The following is an 18,514-nucleotide window of genomic DNA, read 5'->3' as shown; positions in this document are numbered from 1 at the left end:
GAGGGCATCTTGCAGAAGACAAAGAATTAGCTCATGGGAGAGAAAAATTTAGGTGGTAGGTAAAGACTGTACTCTTGCCCTGTGAGCTTGAGGTCGTTCTGGGTTCCAAGTGAGAGGGGGCACACAGAGAATGTTTGACAAACTCACTGTGGACAGGATGCTTCCGATGTCTCTGGGATTTTGATGGCTGAAATTAAAGCATTTGGTGTAGGATTCCGGTTGTCCAGTTAGCTTTAGTTTTCTGGGTACTCAGACTCAAAGTCATCCATGACTTTGACCACAAGGGTCACCAATGGCGTGGGCCTACACTGGAGTGATCTCAGTGCATCTGTTATGTTTGTTGTGTCTATCATTCCAGGCTCCAGAGGGGACATTGTGCTGACCCAGTGTCCAGCCTCTCTGACCGTGTCTCCAGGGCAGAGGGCCATCATTCCTGCAGGGACAGTCAGAGTCAGTGATACATGGGGCATTACCAGCTGAGGGTCCAGCCGCTCTCCCTCTGACAATGGGAGGTTCATGGCCTCTGCTTCATGTGTCTCAGAGTCCTCACAGTGGCCCTCGAAGGGTCTGAGCTTGGCTGACTGTAGAAGATGCTTGGCCTTTGGAGGAAAGGGCGGAAACAAGATCTGGGGATAAATCAGTTCACAATGGGCTCCAGTCTGGTGACACCCTGTGCAATTAAGGAAAATGTGCCAGTGTAATGCAGTTCCTCAAAATAGAGCATAATCCTTTTGGTTTTTGTGTTTTTAAAAAAAGTTTTTAAAAGTTTATTAGTATGTTTGTTTGTTTGTTTGTTTAGACAGAATGGAGCAGAGAGAGAGAAACCCAAGTAACTAGTGTGATCTTTAAAAACAAACAAAAGAAAGGAAACTAGATGTAATGATTTCCCTGTTTAAAGCTTTCAAAGATTTCGCGTTGCAGTTAAAAACTCCTTGTCACATCCTTCTAGGCCTACACCCGTGGTTCTCATTTTTGGCCACTGTGATTGGAATCTCCTGGGGAACTTTAAAAACTACTGATGCCTGGGGGCACCTGGGTGGCTCAGTCGGTTAAGTGTCCGACTTCAGCTTAGATTATGATCCCATAGTTCGTGGGTTCAAGCCCCACATCGGGCTCTGTGTTGACTGCTCAGAGTGTGGAGCCTGCTTTAGATTCTGGGTCTCCATCTCTCTCTGCCCCTCCCCCTCTTGTGCTCTGCCTCTCTGCCTTTCTGTCTCTTTCAAAAATAAATAAATATTTTTAAAAAAATTTAAAAACCCAACTACTTTTGCCTGGCTTCCACCTTTGGAGGTTCTGATGAAACTGGTGTGGGTGGTCACTGGCGACTGGGATTTTCATGAACTCTCCAGGTCATTCCAGCATGGTGTGATCTGACCCTTGGCTACTGTATAACTGTGTTTCTTACCTCACCCCCTCTCCTTTTGCTCCATTCCCTAGGCCTCCTTTCTGATCTTTGTGTTGAGTTTTTTCTCCCCTCAGGAGAACTCAGTGCCTCCTCACTACTGATGCCACCAACTCTTCAATGCCAACCCCAGGTTCCATCTCTGTTGCAATGCTGCCCCCTGGGGTCCTCTTTCCTATCAGGAATCTGAAACTTTGGAGGGCTGGGAGTTTAACAATTAGAATCTTTCGTTCCTGGTTGTCCTTGGAAATTTGTGTATCTTTAGATATCAATTACAATATTCATGGGGCTAATTTTGTCTTCACAGTGAAGATCTGTGAATCTGAGATATTAAAAGTCCTTTATGCAGGATCAGAACCACAGTGCTGCCAGTGAGGTCCTTGCCCCAGGCACAAAACTTAAGAAGATCTATATCTATATCTATGTCTATATCTATGCATATATATGGAGACATATGTATGTGGATATACATATGGAGATATATATATGGATATAATATATATATAAAACCCACCTCAATAATTCAGATGAAATAATATTTTAATGCAATATTTAAAAACCAAAATGTATGCAAAAAATCCATGATAAAACAATAGGAGATTTGGAAGTAAAGACTGAAGCTATCTGGAGAATAAAGAAATATCAATGGGGACTGTTTATTTTGTGGCTGTAGTATACTTGAGAGAATTTGATGCTGTGCCCTTTCTCGGGTGATGTTCCTCAAGCTACGGTGGTAGGGATTTTCAGAAGTATAAAATTTGTAATGAGAATATTGTATAATAAAATGCAAATGGACCAATCATAGAAAAGAATACGAAATTTCTCTGACGTTTTAAAAGAAATTTTTTTAAAAAAGGACTGAAGAGTTGGTTTTTTAGAAAGCTTTAGGGTAAGACTGAAGAATTCTGAAGATACATATTGTGTTTACTCTGCCACTAGGTGTGGCTAGTGATTGTGAGAAGCAGTCATAAGGCTTGTAATTCCAGAACAGCAGGGGCACCTGGGTAGCTCAGTAGGTTAACCATCTGTCTTAGGCTTAGGTCATGATCTCAGGGTTCCTGGGTTTGAGCCCCCCCATTGGCTCTACACTGACAGCGTGGAGCCTACTTGGTATTCTCTTTCTCTCTCTCTCTCTCTCTCTCTCTCTCTCTGTCCCTCCCTGGCTTGTGCTCTACTGAAAATAAAATAAATAAATAAACAAAATAGGACTTTTCTTTAAAATTTTCTCCTGAGGGGAGAGAATTGGTGAGAACTGACATGTCCCACCCTGTCTTGCTAGATGTCTCATATATGCAGCCCAGCAGTGGAGTCCTGCTGCACGAGAGCTTTGAAAAGTAAAAGAAGTGATTAAAATGGTCTTTGGAAAGGACAGTGGGGAGGCAGAACCAAGTGCTGTGCCCGGTTTTTTCCAGGCTGAAGAGGTGGGGCTTGGGCAATGTGAAGAGTGTTCTCTGTCAGAATCCTCCAGAGAAGCACAACCAATGAGATATCCGTGGAGACAAGGTTTTGAGAATTGAGATTGTGGGGGGTGGCGAGTCCAGAGTCTGTAGAGCAGGCTGGCAGGCTGGAAATTGAGGTTAGTGTTGATACTGCAGCCTTGAGTGGGAAATCTGTAGGCCGGAAACTGAGGCCAAGTTTTCTATTGTTGCCTCTTAAGGAAGAATCCCTTCTCCTTTGGGAAACCTCAGTCTTACTTCTTAAAGCCTTCAACTGATTGGACGAGGCCCCCTCCCTCATTAGGGAGAGTAACCTGTGTTATGCAAGATCTACTAATTTAAATGTTAATCACATCAAAAACTACCTTCAGGACAGCATCCAAATTGACATTTAACCACACCACTGAGTGCCATAGCCTAGTTAAGGTGACACATAAAATCAAACATCACTAAAGGCAAACTGGGGGGCTGGGTGATGGGAGAATTGGCCCTTTGTGAGGATGAGGTATGGATCCCCAGCTAGGGACTACTCGGTACAGACTATAGCTGGGTCTTAGGAAATTTCTCAGGCCCAGAAGCGGTGAAGGAGCCACATGGACACCCATAGAACAGAAAATGTGCCACCTGACCGAGTAGACACCATGCATCCGCTGCACTCAGAAAAGACTGGAAGAGTTCAGTAGCTGGATGTGCAGTAGACTCGTAGCCACAAAATCCTATGCCCTCCTGATGGTGATGCACGCTCCGTTTCTTAAGGGAATTGCATGCCCCCCAATCCCACCTTTCCCTCTGCTAGAGAATGAACAGCAGGACTAGGAACAGGCAACCCTGAGTTGACTTCTCAAACCATTGGATGGAACAAAATTTTCTTTTCTTTCTATTTTTTTAATGTATATTTATTTTTGAGAGATAGAGACAGAGAATGGGAACCTGGTAAGGGCAGAGAGAGGAGTACAGAGGATCCAAAACAAGATCTGTGCTGACAGCAGCGAGTCCAGTGTGGGTCTAGAGACAGACCTGGGGCTTGAACTTATGAACTGTGGGATCATGATCTGAGCCAAAGTCAGATGCTCAGCAACTGACTGAGCCTCCCAGGCACCCTGGAGCTAAGTTTTCTTGGAAGAATCTAGAGTTAAATAACTAGCTAATTTCACACCAAATGGAAATATTGAACTGAAAAAATAGAATAACTAAAAATCAGGATTATGACTTCCCATAGGTCATATTAGAGTCCCACTTTTGTCCCGCAGTAAGTTCAGAGCCTGTCTCCCATCTCTCTGGCCTTTTGCACTGTCCCAAAAGTGAGCTCAAGTGCTTGCAGCGTCCTTACACAGCTGCAGGAAAAAAATGATTTTGGCATCCCAATAACTTTGGTCAGGGATTATAAAATTTTGGGTTCAAAGTTGTCCATTTTCTTCTTGTGCCTTCCATTCCTATCCCCCCTCCCTCCTTCTGACCCTCACTTCTTATCTTCCTTCTTTCCTTCCTTCCTTGTTTGTTTACTGTTTCCCAGCATATTTTATAATTTTACTAGGATTATTGTTATGAAGAGCCTAGCTCATCATTTCTGGAAACTCAATCCATTAAACAACATTCTTGAATTTCAAATAGAAGCTCACCATTAGATTTTGTAGCAGTTTGTCATTTTACAACTTCTAAGTTGTTCTAAGGCTAACTCAGTTGATTTCTGTGTTTCTAGTCCTACAGCTCTATTTTAGGTGATTTTTTTCTCTCTAAATTTAAATTAGATACTTTCACAACCCACTGCTCATGCCGTTTGCTTCTTTACTCACCAGGTGCTTTGCATAGACTCCCCTCCACCCCCGCCCCCCAGGCCCAGAGCAGCTGGTCAGGCTTGATAAAAGGGGCCTTTGCCATGTAAGCTAAGCTGCATCGGGCAGGCAGGGACAGCAAGATGGTGTCACAGAGACAGGTCCTCATATCCTTGTTGCTGTGGGTCTCAGGTGAGAAATTTCTTATTTACTACATGCCTTTTGGAGTAGTGTCAGTTTAGAGTTAAAAACATTTTTTGAAGATATAATGAGAAATATTGGCTATTTCCAAAATAGCTCCAATTATGCGCTGACTTATACATCACTTCTCAAATGCCTTATTTCATTGTGGCTGCACTAAACTGCGTATATATAATCATTACCTCCTCGTGATTGCAGGTGCCTGCGGGGCGATCACGATGACGCAGTCTCCAGCCTCCCTGGCTGGGTCTCTAGGCCAGCGGGTCACCATGAACTGCAGGGCCAGTCAGAGTGTTAGCAGCTACCTCAACTGGTACCAACAGAAACCAGGACAGCGTCCTAAGCTGCTCATCTACTACGCATCCAGCCGAGCAACTGGAGTCCCCGACCGATTCAGCGGCAGTGGGTCTGGGACAGATTTCACCCTCACCATCAGCAACCTCCAGGCTGAAGATGTGGCGACCTATTACTGTCAACAGAGTAATAGTAATCCTCCCACAGTGCTTCGGCCTCGTACATAAACCTCCTCCCCAGGGCCCTGGGTCAGGGAGGCTTTGCTGCACCTGCTGCTGCCTCCCTGCTCAGCCCTAAACGTGCACGTTCCTGGGTCTGCCTGAGAAGCCACCTCTCCCGGCTTCTTCCTTATAGGGCTGTTGAAGGCCAGGGGATAATTAATGGGGGTAGCTTTTTCTGGATCCCTTTTTGTGGGAGATTAGTGAACACAAATGCTGGAAAGACCTCTTAGAGAGGCTGTCAGGAGTTTATGTGTCACTGGCCCTGGTGTGTTTCACATGGACAGACGGCACAGTTGAGCCTGGAAGGTTCGTCTCTACCCTTTGGCGAAGGGTCTGGGGAAATTCACACCTTGATATAAGAATTCTCTCTTCCCTGTTCCTCCTTGACTCTTGAACATTTCTCTTGTTTTCCTTGCTCTCTTGGTCTCCTTTCTTCAACCGCAGTCACCTTCCAACTGTGGACCTTCCCAATATAAAACCTTTGACCTCTCCAATTCAGAACCTCCTATGTGGTAGGTACCATTCTTTTCTCACTTTATCCTTCATGGACTCTATTTTCCAGCTTTTCTGTCCAATGTACCTGACGTTCATTTCTGCTTTAACTCTTTTCATACCTCCTTTCTCTCTCCCCATATTTTCCTCTGATTTTTTCCAGATGTACTTTCTCACAAAGGCTACTCTCTAATTCTTTCATCTCATCTGTCTAGAAATATGGGCCAGTGTTCCTCAGAACCTATTCTCACTATTTGTAGCCTCTTTCTTTAAAGTGTTCCCTTGGGCATTCACGTCTAATGTGAATGAAGGGACTCACGGCTCTAAGTGATCTATAACTTGGGTCCCTTGGAAAACATTCATTTAACAAGCCCATTTCAGTATAAAAATAGGGAAAATCCCAAGAATTTTAGTCTGATTTCTTCACCTCCTTCTGAGATACTTGGTTTGATGCAATTTGGCTTCAGGAAAGACCACAACAAACCTAGTCAGTGTACTCTGTACATGCTTACCTGCAAAACAGCTTCTTATAATGATTAGAAATATTGTTAAAGTACTCAAATTAAGGAGTCCATATAATTCATTCCAGATATTTTTTCTGAGTGTTTACTATGTGTCAGGAACAAAGATATCTGCTTTCACCCCAGCTAGGTGGGGCAGACAATAAATACCTGTATCAGTGAATACTTACTATGTTGTTTTGGAAGTGCTATAAACAAAAATGAAGGGATTCAAAGCCTGGTCAGATAAGAGTGAGTAGAAATTTAAAATCAGATGACATATTTGTTAGCTACTGTCATGTAATAAGTCACCCACAATATGTAGTGGCTTAGAATGGTAACATTTTTATTGCTGTCATGTTTATTGATTGGCTGAGCAGTGTGTTAATATGGGTCAGGCCTGACTGATCTTCATTGACCATGGCTGGTTTGCTTGTGTGTTTAATGTTAGCTGACAGGTCAGCTAGGTACTTTTGTTACAGAAAGGCTCACATTTCTTTCCTCTCTTTCACATTGCTGTGACTAGCAGCTGGGGCCATCTGTGTGTCTGGGCTCCATGGCTCTCATTGTGTGGCAAACTAATCCCAACCTTCTGTGACAAGTAGCAGGGCCTCAAGTGAGAAAGTAAAAGCACACGAGGTNTGCTGTTGGGTCTAGTGAGATGAGGACTGGCATGTGGCCATTGGACTTGGCAATGTGGAGGTCACTGCGACCTTGAGAAGTGAAGTTTCAATGAGATGTTGGAGGTAAACCCTTGAATGTAGAAAGCTCAAGAAGGGATGAGGATAAAATATCTGGGGACGGTGACTGTAGACAGGTCAGATAGTTCATTGTGGTGAAGAGAAGAGTGAAATAGACCATAACTGGAGGGAGAGGTGATATCAGAGTGTTTTTTTTTTTTTAAAGATGTTTGTATACTGATGGGAATGATGCTAGAGAGTGGAGAACACTGATAATCCAGGAAGGAGGGAGAAATGCCAAGCAATTTTGTTGAGGAGGCAAGAAATATGGGTTCAAAGGGAGTGGCCTCAGGTGGGAGGGCTGTGAGCCTCCCCACAGTGCTGGAAAGAAAAGCAGAGTGTGGTAATACCCATACCAGCGCATCAGAAGACAGATGGGCCATCCGTGGATGTTCTCCTCTGATCCCGTGTTGACCTAGTAAATAGGAAATGGGGTACTTGGCTTTAAGTTAGGATGGGAGAGGAGCTGTTAGGACTTGAAGAAAGAAGGAAAGAGAAAGGGTGGAGATGGAATAGATCAGGGAAATGAGATATGATTGTGGGGCAGGATTAAGGACCCTCAGAAAGTGATTGGTCATGAATCTGAAGTTGGGAGAAGTCAGAATTGCTGTGTGTATTTTTCTCTAGTTGGCATGCGGAAGTTTGGGATTGAATGAAATCATGGAAGGTTGCATGAAATAATATAGTGTAAGGCTGAGGAAATTCTTGTTTATAGAGGAGTCATTATAAAGAAAGATCATGAAATTTAAGGTGAGTAAGGAGGGAAATGAGAATATGAGGGGCTTAGGCATAGAGAAAATGTATATAGGTCAATAGATATGGTAAATGATAATTTTCAGAGAAAAGTAAAATTATGACTCTCATGGAGATATAATATTAATGATCACATGTTAAATTATTTCACTCACATTATGAGTGGAACTAGGAAGATGTTGTAACTGGTTCAAAGGAAAAGTCAAAACACACGTATATATGGAGTGAAGGAATGCATTATAGATGGAGGCAAAGTGGTTTTCCAAGGTGAGGTAAGAAGTCAATTAAATGATTACTAAACAGGAGAGAATCATGCATCTATCAGTTACCAACAATTTAAAAAGAGTTGCGGGATAGCTCAAAGATAATGAACAAGGGTAGAAATAACCTGGACAGGCATACTACAGACATGCCAAATTTTCCGTGGCAAGACAACATATATTTTCCTATCGATCAGGTCTCAGTCTAATGAGAGCTAGAAATTGCTGGCTATGGCCATGGCAGGGGGAGTGAGCTGCAGAGCTCTTAGAAGTGGACGAGCCTGAGATGCTTAGCATTTTAATAATGGAGTAGCTGCCGTTATTTTCTAATGACGTGTCTAAGGTATGGCCATGAGAATGAATGATCAGATTGGGTGGGGAAGAGAAAATTGGAGGAGAATCAATGAAACAACTGAGAGAGCAGGATAATGGAAGGATCCTATATGTATGTATCGAAACCAGCAGGCATGTGGGAGGGTCTATGAGCCAGGAACTAAAACATTCCAGAAATGAGGAGAAACTTTGGGATGGTGTTTTTGTGCAGGAAGGAGTAGTTCTGTGTGACATTGTCTACCTTATGGATTTCAAAGCCTGGGTTTTCAGTTATTAGGTAGGAGGACTAGAAGTGGCAAATGAAGGGGGAACGGGAGCTCCTTGAGAGGGCTGCTGAGGGAGCACACAAACTGAGGGAGCTTTTAGAAGAGACTGAGGCTACAGGGAATGTCATCAGTTCACAGGGTTTGAGTTGGGAGACGGTTTTAATGTATCGGGTGCTGGGATGGGTGGGTGGTTCCGTCGGTTAAGCATCCAACGCTTGAAATCGGCTCAGGTCATGATCTCACTTCATGAGATCAAGCCCCATGTCAGGCCCTGTGTGGACAGCGTGGACCCTTGGAATTCTCTCTCTCCCTCTCTCTCTGCTGCTCTACTGCTTTTGTGCATACACTCAGTCTCTCTAAATCAATCAAAACAACAACAATAACAACAAAAACAAACAAAGCCAACAACTGCTCTTCTTAGGGAGTACAAGGATTTGCCCCAAGGGAACCCTCCACTTGGGGACATTCTTTCACCTGAAACACAGGAGCAGGAGCCCGAGGATCTGGGATGGTGGCCCCATCTTACTACCTCTCCCCCTCCCCAGGCTGCTCAGACCCTGTCCAGAGAGAAGCCCCATTTATCAGCATCTCCTACAGGACGGACCTGTGGCAAAGGCATTTGGGGTGGAGGTTAATGCAAAGCCTCACAGAGGATGAAGGTAGAGCTGGCAGGGTCAAGGCTTGTGGTGGCCCCTGTGATGCTGCCTGCCAGCCCCTCCCCTGGGCTGTCTACCCTTGCCTGGCCGGACACCTGACAAATGAGAAACAACTCGAATTATGGGTTAGGAGATGATAAATCATGTGTGGTTGATCCTGCTCCTGTTTGAGGAAAGGTACTTGGGAGGGCATCTTGCAGAAAACAAAGAATTAGCTCATGGGAGAGAAAGTGTTTAGGTGGTAGATAAACGCTGTACTCTTGGCTCTGTGAGCTTCAGGTCACATGGGTTTTTCTTTGTTGGTCCCGGTGCCTGTACATGACACATTAATGTTAGATTAATGTTAGATACAGGGTGAACGGGAAGTTGGGGACTAGCTGTTCTCCACTCTGAGTAAAAATGNTGTGTGTGTGTGTGTGTGTGTGTGTGTGTGTGTGTGTGTGACATTGGTTTCCAGGATTGAGCAGATGGAGATCCATCTTACCCAACAGAGGCAAGTTCACTCATTAGTGTAGGTCCCAGCCTCCACCAGACTGCCATGCTCGCCCCTCTCACCCTTTCCATGTTCTGATAACATTTCAGGACTTGGTTTCGAGTCCATCTACTCAGTGGGGCCGACCTCCACTCCTCATCTGAACCAGACCTACCCAGTTTCCATCTTTTATAATCCCACAGCGTTCCTTCCTGTTATTAATCACAGCTTGAAATACATAATTTTGCTTCTATGAAATTTTAATCGTAAGGACTAAGACAAACAACTCTGCTAATGTTAAGACAGCCCCAGGACACTCCCACATGTGGCATCTCAGACAGACTAAAAGGCAAAGATTTAAGAAACTGGTCACAGAGTCTCCTGGGACATGCTTGAGCTCCAGTTGGAAATATCTGGTGACCCCAAGTCCCACAGGGTGCTGTGAGAGCAGGTGTCCCCGTTGAGCACAACCTCAAGGTCTTCTAAGTTGTTTTGCATGTTGTACTTATTAGGCAAAGCTCCAGGCTGCTCTGGGCATCCTTAAACGCAGCTGGTCAGGACCCCTGAGGAACAGCCTCTACTCCAGCCATCAGAGATGGGGTCTGGAGATCTCCTGGTATAGATCCTGTCATTCTGGGTTCCAGGTGAGAGGGTGGCACACAGAGAAATGTTGGGCAAACTCACTGTGGCCTCGATGCTTCTGTTGTCTGTAGGCTCTTGGTGGCTGAAATTAAAGCATTTGGTATAGGTTTCCAGTTGCCCAGTTATCTCTTGTTTTCTGGTTACTCATAGTGTCATTCATGACTTTGACTACAGGGGTCACCAAAGATGTGGGCCTACACTGGGATGATCTCAGTGCATCTGTTAAGTTTGTTGTGTCTATCATTCAAGGCACCACCGAAGGCATTGTGCTGACCCAGTGTCCAGCCTTCTGACCGTGTCTCCAGGGCAGAGGGCCACCATTCCTGCAGGGCCAGACAGAAAGTCAGTGATACTTGGAGCATTACCAATGATGTCATCTGATATTAACAGAAATCAGGATAAGGTTCTAATCTATGAAGCATCCCAGTGAGAGTCTGGNGTTACTCATAGTGTCATTCATGACTTTGACTACAGGGGTCACCAAAGATGTGGGCCTACACTGGGATGATCTCAGTGCATCTGTTAAGTTTGTTGTGTCTATCATTCAAGGCACCACCGAAGGCATTGTGCTGACCCAGTGTCCAGCCTTCTGACCGTGTCTCCAGGGCAGAGGGCCACCATTCCTGCAGGGCCAGACAGAAAGTCAGTGATACTTGGAGCATTAGCAATGATGTCATCTGGTATCAACAGAAATCAGGATAAGGTTCTAATCTATGAAGCATCCCAGTGAGAGTCTGGGGTCCCAGCCAGTTTCAGTGGCAGTGGATCTGGGACTGAGTTCACCTTCAACATTGATCCCGTGGACGCAGGCGATGGTGCCAACTGTTACTGCCAAAAGAGTAAGGAGGCCCGTCCCGCAGTACTCTGGGTCTAAACAAAACCCTCCCCAGGTGGCTGCCCAGTGAGGCTCAACTCCTCCCTCACATGTTCCTCTCTATGACACAGGGTCTCTGAGTGGTTTGCCTAAAGGGGTCAGGATGTGAGACAGTAAAGTGTCAAACTGACATGTGTCTGTGTGCGTTTTCCACATAACTTGTTTCATAATTTAATTATTATATTAAGGCAGAGCTTACATAAAAATCCCTCTATGCTTGCTTAGTAACCTGAGAACTGTGTGATCATTCTCTCTGCTCCTTTGATTCAGATTTCTTCATCTGTGTGCCTTTCTCAAAGCTTGATTCTCTGATCTAAGTATATTATCCTTTCCTCCTTGTCCAATATTCGTGTTCTTTTTCTGATATTCATCATGTACCTAGTCAAGGTTTTCTCTTGTTTCCTTTTTCTTTCTTTTTCCTTCCTTTGTTCCTTCTATTCAATTGTTCCTTAGTTACTCCCTCCCTCTTCTCTCTCTCTCTTTCCTTCCTTCCTTCCTTCCTTCCTTCCTTCCTTCCTTCCTTCCTTCCTTCCTTCCTCCCTCCCTCCCTCCTTTCCACCTTTCCTCCCTCCATCCCTCCCCTCTCCCTCCTTCCTTCCTTCCTTTCTTCCTTTTTTCCTTTTTTTTAAGAGAGAAAGGGAAAGACAGAGGGAGAGAGAGAGAATCTCAAGCAGTCTCCATGTCCAGTGTGGAGCCTGACACCTGGCTTGTTCTCACAAACCATGAGACCATAACCTGAGCCTAAATCAAGAGTCAGATGCTTAACCAACTGAACCAACCAGTCGCCCCTCCTCTCTTTTTCTATTTTCTGTAACATTACAGGTAAGTGGACTCTGGAAGCCTGAGTGTGCATGCTAACAGAGATGGAAGGGCCAGTTATCACATCCCTTCCACCCCTTCCTTGGTCTCCCTTGGGTTTCTGCAACCTCCCAAGGGGGCAGGGGAAGCTCTGTCCCCCAGAGGACAAATAGCCCCCTGTAACAGTTCTGTCTGCCCAGATTCCCATTCATTTCTAACTTTGTTACACTATCTCACCACATAGGAAACTTTAATGTTGTAAAGTCGGACGCTTAACCGACTAAGCCACCCAGGCGCCCCACCACATAGGAAACTTTAATGTTGTATTTGTTTTCTCTTGCTCCACAACAAATTAGCACACACTTAGTGGCAAAAACAGCATGTTTCCTGTCACACCATTTCCAGGAGTCAGGGTCTCCGGGTCTCCCAGGCTGGAACCAAGGGGTTGACCAGACTCCATTCNTATACAAGTAGGAAGACCACAAGGGTTTATGAGCCAGGACCCCCTCACCCACACCCTGCTGATTTGCATCTCTTTCTGAAACCACAAACCCCTCAGAGCTGTTTTTAAGGGATGTTCATATGAGAAGAGGTGTTTAGCTTGTGATGGGGCTCAGCCAGTATAATGGACTTTCCAGCTCAAATTGTCAGCGTTTGCTGGTCAGTGTCATGGATAAGAAAGAAGGGAAGCTCAAAACTCCGTACCTCTTTTCGGAGTCTAGAACAAGCTGTTTTTTTCTGAAATGGTTGAGTCTCACAGGAAATCTGCGTGTTGAATGGTGGGAAGATATCCTCTACCTCTGTTTCTGCTCACTTGTGTCTCTTTGCCCTCTCCTATGTGGTCTTAGTTTCCAGTGGGAAATCACCTTGACCCAGTCTCCAGCCTCCATGGCTGTTTCCCAAAGGGACACGTTCACGATCATCTGTGAGATGAGCACTGATATAGGCACTGAACGCTTAAATTGGTACCAACAGAAGCTCGGAGATTCTCTTATGCTCCTTCTTCATGGCACAGCAAATCTGAATGCTGGCGTCAGGCTCGCTTCAGCGGCAGTGGATCTGAGAACTCTTATTCTCTGTGATTGGCAGTCTGGAGGCCAAAGATGCTCCAACTGTTACTGTCAGTAGTGGGGCAGTTACCCACCTCCAGTGTTACAGGCATGAAGAAAAACTCCTCCAGCAGCTGAGGGCCCAGCCGCTCTCCCTCAGACACTGGGAGGGTATGGCCTCTGCTTCCTGTGTCTCAGAGACCTCACAGTGGCCCTCAAGGGGGTCTGAGCTTGGCTGACTGTCGAAGATGCTTGGCCTTTGGAGGAAAGGGAAGAAACAAGATCTGGGGATTAGTAGGCTCTCACTGGGCTCCAGGTTGGTAACAGGCTGTGCAATGAAGGAAAAAATGCAGGTGTGATGCAGTTCCTCAAAACAGAGCATTAATCCTTTTGGTTTTGTGTTTAAAATTTTTTTTTTTAAATTTCGTTTGTTTGTTTGTTTGGTTGGTTGGTTATTTATTCATTTAGGGAGAAGGGGGCAAAGACAGAGAATCCCAAGTAGTCTCTGCACTGATAGCGTGTGGCCTGACTCAGGGCTCAATGTCATGATCTCTGGATCATGAGAAATTCAAGACTTGGAAGCTTAACCAACTGAGCCACCCAGGAATCCCTAAAAAAGTTCAGTATAGTTGACACAAATGTTATGTTCATTTCAAGTGTACAACACAGTGGTTGAACAAGTTCATTCTTTATTCTCTGCTCCCCATAAGTGTAGCTACAATCTGTCACCAGTCTAGATATTGCAATATTATTGACTATATTCTTTCTGCTCTGCTTGTAATTCCCATGATTTACTCATTCCATAGCTGGAAGCTTGTACCTCCTACTTCTTTTCACCCTCTTTGCCCATCCCCCATTCCCCACACCCCTCTGGCAACCACCAGTTTGTTCCCTGTAATGGTAGGTCTGATTCTGCTTTTTTTTCTTTTCCTTTTCTTTGTTTATTCATTTGTTTTTAGATTCCACTTACAAGAGAAATCATATGATATTTGTCTCTCTCAGTCGGACTTATTTCACTTAGGATAACACCCTCTAGATCCAACCATGTTGTTACAAATGGCATGATCTCATCTCTTTTTGTGACTGCACTATATCTATATTTATATATCCATGTCTATGTCTATATCTATATCTATTAATCTATCTATCTATCTATCTATCTATCTATCTATCTATATCTACCACATCGTCCTTGTCCATTCCTCTGTCAAAGGACATTTAGTTTGTTTGCATATCTTGACTATTGTAAATAATGCTGCAATAAACATAAGGGTGTATATAGCTTTTAAAATTAATTTTTGTTTCTTTGGATCAATACCCAGCGGGAGAATTATTGAGTCATATAGTATTTTGATTTTCAATTCTTTTGAGGAACCTCCATACTGTTTTCCACATTGGTTGTGCCAGTTTGTATTCTTACTAATTTAGAGCATTAATTTTCGAGCAGATTATTATTATTATTTTAAATTAGTTTCTTTTAATTAATTAATTTATTTATGAGAGAGAGTGAGCAGAGAAAGGACAAAGAGGGAGAGAGAGAATCCCAAACAGGCTGTGAGCCATAGTACTTGGTCTCACATTCAAGCATTGCTCTCTGGCACGTGAACTGGCTTAGGTCCATGCACTGAGTCAGAAGCTGTGATGTAGGCCTCAGCTCACTGACCTAGAGTTTTCCAGTCATATGCATGAAATTCTCCATGGGTTTTTGTTGCACAGGAATTTAGCTTCAGTCCTTCCATCTTGACCCAGAGTTTACCTTCTAGGCCTGCACTCGGAGGGCTACATAACTGTCCTCACGTGCAAGGAAAACCACCAATAAGAAGACAAGGGTTAATGTGCCCTATTAATGGTTATTCATGACACAGTTCACATATTTTGTCCTTGAGATAATGGCTATTCCCTTGAAACTCCCCCAAACCCTCAACCTTGCCTTCAAAGTAATGAATGTTTACCTACACAGCAGGATAAGGGCTAGTCTCTTTATCACTTTGTAGCCTTTTTACAAGAACTGCTCAATTCTTCTTCTGTACTGCCCACTTGCCTGGTTGCTCATTATAAAAAGCCGTAAGTCTTTGGATTTGGGGCCTCACATTTAGAGTTCTGTGTTAACTCTGTTCAGTCGCGGCCTGTAATAAAGATGCTCTTAATTCAGCTTCAGTGCTCTCGGGTGGTCTCTGTGTCTCTTGGCGTAACAGTCTACACATGGATTTAATCCCTAATAAACCATGATCGATTAGTCACTGCTACAGATCCCAATTTCTCACATCGCTCTGCACAGTTTTGGAAACTGTACACACTCTACCTGTGAAAGGTGATCACTACTTTCTGGCCTGTGCTGCTCCGTGATCCTGTTTGTCACAGGGTGACAGTGGGAAACTTATTCTCCATAGGAATCCCAAGATTCCCTGGGAAACCAACTCTGAGACAGAGAGATTTCAGACTTATTTATTACTGAGTGTTCTTGAGATGCACATCACTGGACAGGAGAGACAGGAAGCAGGATTGGACAGATAGAGAAACTGAGCTGTTATGGGGGTTCAAGAGAAGCCACTGCCTACCACACAGGGAGGTCTAGACATGTAATCACTCTACAGAGTTGACTTGGAGTGGAGCAAGAGAGCTGGGCTTTGTGCCCTTGCATCCAGTAAGTATTGTCTTTTCTGGAAAACAACTGAAACCATGAGGCAGGTCGTTCTTCCGCAAGATAATATCCTCAGAGGGTGACCAGCAGAGGGTGGACAGCAGGCAGACCTCAGCACCTGCAGGGGTCCAACCTTTATTTGCGAAGGGGAATCTAAGCAGCACACCGCAGGCCCTCCTCTCCATCATTCCCATTACCTCAGTGAACTCAAGCCAATGGAGGCTCTCATGCCAGTATCCCCTGGGCAAATGGACCCATGCCAGTTCAGGCACGCACAACTAGGAAGTTATTGTTACTTGTGGTTATATCCATAGACAATGAGAGTTATATGTTGGTGGGAATAAACTACTTCCCTCCAGTCTGAGTACCAGAAAACAGCAAAAGCAAGTTTCAGACATACTGAGCCACACATAAAGTCATTTCCTAACAAGAAGAAACATCAAATCTGTTGCACAGACCCACCTCTCCTCCAGCCCCCGCAAAATGAGAAGAGAAAGAAATGAAAAAATTAGACCCCATTAGAGTTAATAATTCCTTTGCAATTGTATCATTAAGGAAGTAAATAGATAAACCATAAAATGGGAGAGGATATTTTCTTGCACATTTCTGACAAAATATCCACTTTCAGTTTATAAGGAGCACACAAGATGGCCCCGCTCTGACCCCGGCTTCTCCGGATCTCAGTTTCCTGGAAGCACCTCCTGTCCGACCCTCACACCTGCCGTTGGGGTCTCAGAATATAAGGATTGCTGAAAGAAAGAAAGAAAGAAAGAAAGAAAGAAAGAAAGAAAGAAAGAAAGAAAGAAAGAAAGAAAGAAAGAAAGAAAGAAAGAAAGAAAGAAAAAGACCAACTGTGTGTGTGTCTGACTAGACCAAGCACCGCCCAAGAAACAAACTGTCTAAATAGTATCTCAATAGTAATACCTACGGTAAATTACTTAATCATTAGTCATCACGGAGATGTAAACTTTAACAATACTATTTAAGTATCTACTAGTGTGTATATAATAAACAGTCTGACAATAGCAAATATGGAGAAAGGATTTACAGCAAATGGATATGTTATCCATGGTAGGTGGAGGGTAAAGATATTCCCCATTTCAGAAAACTGTTCCATTGTATCTACCAAAGCTGAGGCTAGCTCTGTGACTCAGCGCTTTAATACCTCGGAACACACCGATGGAAAGTGAGTGCATAACTCCACCAAAGACTTTGAAACCATGTTCTTAAGAACTGCAATGATAACATGTTCAAATATGAACCCATTTATTTTGAAAAATGAAAATACTGTGACATTTTTTGTAACAACAACTATTCTGCAGTGAAAAGGAACAAGTTACTACCACAATAACAACATAGAGGAAGGTCAAATAACATGTTGAGGCAACGACGCAAGACACCAGAAAGTAGATACTTCATGATTCCATTTACATGAAGTACAAGAACAGAGAAAGTCTGCACTACATGGTGAGGAAATTAGAAAGGTGATGGAGCCCTCTGGTGGTAGGGATGGGGCATGGCATTGATTGGAAGGTGCATGAGGGAAAAGTGTGATGTTGGGGAGGGTGTGTCTGTCTGGATCTGAGTGGTGGTGAGAGGGGGGATGTATCTGCTCGTGTTCACCCAGGTGTACACTTTAAATTCACATTATAACAGTTAAGGCACTTTATTTTTTAAATGAGAGAGTTCAACAATGAGTAGGCATTATGGGCTCAGGATCAGTTGTTTTTCTCATCTTCTTCCCTACAAGCACTGGTCCCTTGAAAAACTTGAACTCTGAGAACCTCTCATCTCTAGAGGATTATTGTGCGACTCATTACTGTAGACGAGTAAGTCCTCAGTGCACCACTGAACACACAGCAGGTCTTCATGCGTTCAGCACATGGAGGTAGACTGTGTCGTTTTTGCTGTTTATTATTATTAGCAGTAGTAGCAGCGGGAGAGGTAGTATTTTCTTCAATATGGGCTCCTCTTTTTTTTTTTGGCCCAGTTCTCAGAGTGTATCTCAGAGATGGGATTCAAAGACCATGCTGTGGACAAATTCCTTTGCAGGTTTCACCTGGAGATCTCAATATTAGATTAATTGAAGGTCTGAAGCTTTGGGGTTGTCAAGAAGGAAGCTTTGGTAAGACACAGTCCCTTATGTTTGCTCTAAAAATAAATGAAGAAACAAAAAAAAAAATGAAACGCAATTGAATTTTCTCTTAATTCTTTTCCTCTGAAGGGAGAGAATTGGTGAGAACAGACATGTCCCACCCTGTCTTGCTAGATGTCCCATATATGCAGCCCAGCAGTTGAGTCCTGCCCCATGAGAGCTTTGAAAAGTAAGAGAAGTGGTAAGAATGGTCTATGGAAAGGACAGTGGGGAGGCAGAACCGAGTGCTGTGCCGGGTATTCTTTTAGGCTGAAGAGGTGGGACCTGTGGGATGTGAAAAGTGTTATGAGTCAGGATCCTCCAGCAAAGCACAGCCAATGAAATATCCGTGGAGACAGAGATTGTGAGAAATGTTGGGGGATGGTGCGTCCAGAGTCTGTAGAGCAGGCTGGCAGGCTGGAAATTGAGGTTGGTGTTGATATTGCAGCCTGAGTGGAAATCTGTGGGCTGGAAACTGAGGCTGAATTTCTATGTGGCATCTTTTTTCTTTCTTTCTTTCTTTCTTTCTTTCTTTCTTTCTTTCTTTCTTTCTTTCTTTCTTTCTTTCTTTCTTTCTT

The 18,514-nt window shown here is 44.0% G+C and overlaps 1 pseudogene across 1 annotated transcript; it reads left to right on the top strand.

Annotated features, from left to right (window-relative positions):
• Positions 1 to 4,739: 4,739 nt before the first annotated feature.
• On the top strand, positions 4,740 to 5,332 carry LOC144239162 (immunoglobulin kappa variable 4-1 pseudogene; annotated as a pseudogene). The gene is made up of 2 exons (XR_013337334.1): positions 4,740 to 4,802; positions 5,010 to 5,332. The product of XR_013337334.1 is annotated as an immunoglobulin kappa variable 4-1 pseudogene (transcript).
• Positions 5,333 to 18,514: the final 13,182 nt, after the last annotated feature.

This window comes from Crocuta crocuta, unplaced genomic scaffold (assembly GCF_008692635.1).
Source record: "Crocuta crocuta isolate KB4526 unplaced genomic scaffold, BGI_CrCroc_1.0 scaffold842, whole genome shotgun sequence".
Taxonomy (NCBI): Eukaryota; Metazoa; Chordata; class Mammalia; order Carnivora; family Hyaenidae; genus Crocuta; species Crocuta crocuta.
Note: the sequence above shows the minus strand (reverse complement) of the source record. Positions and strands in the feature narration are given on the sequence as shown.